The sequence below is a fragment of the Platichthys flesus genome, chromosome 10, assembly GCF_949316205.1.
Source record: "Platichthys flesus chromosome 10, fPlaFle2.1, whole genome shotgun sequence".
Classification (NCBI taxonomy): domain Eukaryota; kingdom Metazoa; phylum Chordata; class Actinopteri; order Pleuronectiformes; family Pleuronectidae; genus Platichthys; species Platichthys flesus.
The window spans coordinates 1,084,119-1,089,118 of NC_084954.1; the positions used below are offsets into that span (position 1 = coordinate 1,084,119).

At 47.5% G+C, this 5,000-nt stretch overlaps 1 protein-coding gene across 1 annotated transcript in view; it reads right to left on the minus strand.

Moving 5' to 3' along the window:
• Nucleotides 1–5,000, minus strand: part of akap6 (A kinase (PRKA) anchor protein 6) — a 129,298-nt gene that overhangs the window by 37,755 nt on the left and 86,543 nt on the right. The gene's annotated exons all lie outside the window — the stretch shown is intronic.

Sequence of the window (5,000 nt, forward strand, 5' to 3'; positions counted from 1 at the left end):
TTACAGTCTCTCTGACGACTGCTGTGAATCTCACGTCAGCTCTCGTCCTCCAGGAGGAGAGGAGCTGCTCAGGTCGACAGGTGGGGGGGGGGGGGGGGGGGGTATCTGTCAGAGGAGGATTCCTCTAACTGCTCTGAAACAGCAGCAGATCTCTTTTGATTGTTGTTGTCTGCGGCTCGTCTCATGATGAAATGTTCGAGGGATTCGAGTTTTCGGCAGATTTCACTCGCTGCTTCTCCGGCTTTGACCGCATTAAACAAAAAGAAGGTAAAACTGTGGCACCTCCGCTGCGCCACAGACTCGCAGGAATCAAACACAGCGGCAGCGCTCGACGGTGGAACGGTTTTTAAGAGTCGCTCCGTTTTGTGTTGCTGAATATTTTCCTCCCTTCTGGTTGGTGCTGTCGTTTGAGCTCTGCGGTCGGGGGTGTGTGGGGGGTGTGTGGGGGGGGTCTCTTTGAGCAACTGTGAGCGAAGATTTAGACATAAACAAAATAAAACCACATTTAAGGCAGTAACATTTAAAACTTTATTTAATTGAGTGTTTTCTCTGTTTTCAACCTTTGAACCAGTTTTTATTTGAGTTTTCTTTTGGAAGATGATTTTGACCCTTTGACCTTGAACCTGAAGAAATGAATCCTTCATCCTCCTTTTATTCAACCTCTCTTCACACTTCTCTTTTCTCATCCCTGCTGTTTCTGCTCTTTTCTTGTGAATCTCTCCATCTTTCTTACTCTCCTTTTGTCCCATCCATTTTTCTAAATTATGGCTCAGCACTTCTCCATCTTTATTTTCTTTACTGTAACACCCCCCCCGCCCTGCCCTTGTATTTGTTTAATACATCCATCTTTTTCTCCATCACTTTCCATCTATCTCCCTTCTTTCTTCCCTCTTTTCATTTGTTAGCGTAACTCTCCTTCAATGCCTCCATCTTTTTTTGTGTGCCTAATTTCCCTCCTCCTCCTCCTCCTCCTCCTCCTCCTCCTTCTCTTTTCTCTTTCTCCTCTTTTCATTTTCTGCATCGATAGCTACTTGATTCTACTTTTCCCTTGTCGTTTATCATTACCGCCCGGCCCCATCTGAATATTCAAATGTCTCTTCTCTGACTCTGTGTGTGTGTGTGAGGACATATGGATGCCTGTGTGTGCGTGCTTGTGTGTGTGTGTGTGTGTGTGTGTGCGTGTGTGTGTGTTTTTGCTGTGCTGTCATCAGAGAGGCGACGGCCATTTTTCAATGTCGCCGATTCTGATGGAGATGCTATCGTTCGGCGCTTCACAGCCATCCATCCCCTTCACTTAGCTAATAGCCACGCCGCGAGAACGAGGGATCGACAGCAGAGAAAAAAGAGACGAGTGGAAGGTAAATATGTCGGCGTCGCACTCGTCTAACAGTCAGGAAATTATACGATTTATTCGCTGATGGCAAATATTGATTTAAAAAGGGGGAAAGGGAGCCGGCGGGGGAGGGGGAGGAGGAGGGGTTGTTTTTGTTGTTGTTGTTGTTGTTTGTTTGAAGGATGCCACTGATCCAAAGTCAAAGAATAGAGGGGGGGGGGGGGGGGGAGAGAGATAGACATGCCGATTAAAATGCATGAGATCCTAACTTTGAGATAAGTGCTGAGAGAGGGATCTTTGAGAGATGGGAGGGGGGGGGGGGAGACTGAGAGGGTGTGAGAGAGACAGAGAGCGAGGAGGGGAGGGGGGGGGTGCATGGATGGCTAGTTGCGATGTATTCATGCCTTAAGTCAATCTCCATGCAAGGATGGACTGAGATACACAGGCCTGAGGAGAGAGGGGGGGGGAGAGGGATGAGGAGAGAGGGGGGGAGAGAGGGATGAGGAGAGAGACAAAGAGACAAAAGGAAGGAAGAGACAGAAACAGGAGAAGACGGACGGAGGAAAACTTTGACGCCACCGACGCCTCCTCCACCTCCACTCAGACCGGAGGCCGAACGCCGCGGGTTAGGGTTAGGGTTAGGCTAATCAAACACGCCTGCTCCTCCCCCCACGGAATGTCCGAGACCCCGGCTCCTCCCCCTACAGAGTGTCCGAGACACCGGCTCCTCCCCCTACAGAGTGTCCGAGACCCCGGCTCCTCCCCTTACAGAGTGTCTGAGACCCCGGCTCCTCCCCCCACAGAGTGTCCAAGACCCCGGCTCCTCCCCCCACAGAGTGTCCGAGACCCCGGCTCCTCCCCCTACAGAGTGTCCGAGACCCCGGCTCCTCCCCCTACAGAGTGTCTGAGACCCCGGCTCCTCCCCCTACAGAGTGTCCGAGACCCCGGCTCCTCCCCCCACAGAGTGTCCGAGAGGCCGGCTCCTCCCCCTACAGAGTGTCCAAGACGCCGGCTCCTCCCCCCAACACAGAGTCTCAGAGACGCTGGCTCCTCCCCCAACCACAGCGTCTCCGAGGCGCCGGCTCCTCCCCCTACAGAGTGTCCAAGACGCCGGCTCCTCCCCCCAACACAGAGTCTCCGAGGCGCCGGCTCCTCCCCCTACAGAGTGTCCAAGACGCCGGCTCCTCCCCCCAACACAGAGTCTCAGAGACGCCGGCTCCTCCCCCCACAGAGTGTCCAAGACGCCGGCTCCTCCCCCCACAGAGTCTCAGAGACACCGGCTCCTCCCCCAACCACAGAGTCTCAGAGACGCCGGCTCCTCCCCCCACAGAGTCTCAGAGACGCCGGCTCCTCCCCCCACAGAGTCTCAGAGACGCCGGCTCCTCCCCCCACAGAGTGTCCAAGACGCCGGCTCCTCCCCCCACAGAGTCTCAGAGACGCCGGCTCCTCCCCCCACAGAGTGTCCAAGACGCCGGCTCCTCCCCCCACAGAGTCTCAGAGACGCCGGCTCCTCCCCCCACAGAGTCTCGGAGACGACTCTGGCGGACAGACAGGGACGGTTCAACTTCAGGGGAACACGATGATGTGAGGACACGACGAGGAGGTGAAGCCGTCGGTTTGATTTCGTTTGTGAGGTTGAAACCCAGAAAGTCTCTGTTTTCTGCTCCTGTGTTGAAGAAGCTCAAAGAAACGTGGAGGAGAAGCTGAATCTCAAAGTCAAACTCTCTCTGATTTCACCAGAAACAACTTCCTGAGAGACAGAACAACACAAAGAGTTCGTCTGGAAGCGAACGTCCTCGTCCTCCGACTGTTTGCTCACAAATCTTTGAATTTAACCTTCTTGTAAATTCGTGTTTCTAAATTCCCAAAGAACATTTGTGACGTTTGCATGCTTCTCCCTTTAGACCCATGATGTCAAGAACCGTTTTCAAGACGTGATTCATAAATTACATCGAGATCACTGAAGAACTTGTGAGAAATGGGAAATGCATGATGGGAAATGAAAACATTTAAGTAGCGTTTCAGACGAGAGAAGCGATGTTGAGGCAGAGATGAAAACAACGATGAAGAAGATTCAGACATGCTCAGGCATTGAAGAGGAGGAGGAAGAAGAGGAGGAAGAAGAAGAAGAGGAGGAGGAAGAAGAGGAGGAGGAAGAAGAAGAGGAGGAGGAACAGGAGGAGGAAGAAGAGGAGGATCTCTGTGAGTTTGCAGATATATTGGTTTTTTAAAAAGTGTCCGCTAAGTTTGGTGAAAAGTCAATAATTTAAATATGATATCAAATATTTTCATTTCATGTCTCTCTTTGCTTCAGAGGATGAGAAATACAAGTTTTTGGGACGTTGGTAAATTTGAGGTAAGTGATAATAATAACTGATAATATTAAAATCAGCTCCACGTTGATAGAAGAGGTTCTATGATCAGAAATACCTGAATATATAACGTCTTGATGTTAATTAAATGTTATATAGGTTTTACCCATTTTGTACTTCAGACATAGGGAAAAATTATTCCTTTAATATTCTGCGGTTATGTTTTATATATGTTTTATATATATAGTTAAACTGGATTGTTGCTGCGTAAATAAAGCAAAATCATGTAATCACCAGGGAGGAAACAGAACACAGGGAAACGACTGCGTTTTCCAAAACACCGAAAGAAGAGAGGAATAAACGCTTGACAAAACAGATGAGAGGGAGAGAGGGGGAGGAGAGGAGAGAGAGAGAGGAGGAGGGGGAGAAAATCAACAAGCAATCATAAGTTTAATTTGGTCTCCATATTAATGAGCATAGAGCTGAAATGTCAGCAAAAATTCAGTCATACATGAAAAACATTTAATGCATTTTGAACATCGTCTCTCTTCTCACAGATTCATCTGATCCTGCAAATGAGAGAAGTTTGTTGGAGGCTGCGTAACGGAACCGCTCTGTCATCACCACAGCTAAAGTTGGGGGGGAATTGATAAGGACACATCTTCCTCCTCCTCCTCCTCCTCCTCCTCCTCCTCCTCCTCCTCATCTTCAAACAACAGTTTCCTCCACCTCCTCCTTCTCTATCTGCTTCTCCTTGTTTTCCGTTCATCAGACTCTTCTTCTTCTTCTCTTCCTTTCTATGCTGATTTCATTTCATTGATATGGTGACTAAACATTTCAGTATTTTTGTGTCTAAAACCCTGAAATACTTTAAATACCTTACTTTACTTTTTAAATCATTTATATCTATAGTCCTTACATATGTAGAAACTGTATTGTAGGTTCAAGATGAGGTAAATAAAATGTTTTATTTTCTATCGCACTTAAACACGTAAACACAAATTTAAAGGTTCAGTTTGTAGGATTTAGTGACACCTACTGGTGAGGTTTCAGTTTGCAGCTGGTTGAGTATCCCCCCCCCCCCCCCCCTCCTTTAGTCCTTGTTAGACTCCATTAAAAAGGACTGGTTTAGAGATAAAGGCTCATTAAGCCAATGGGAACTCTGTGGTTATTAATTTCAGGTGATTAAACACATCATTATGAATATTATATAACTTTTTAGACATTGTCATTACAAGCTGGTTGGGGAGTTACTAATATAATAATAATAATAATAATAATAATAATAATAATAATATCAGAAATATTTAAAATTGTAATAATACTGCGGTACTTTAATAATTATCCTTTTAACT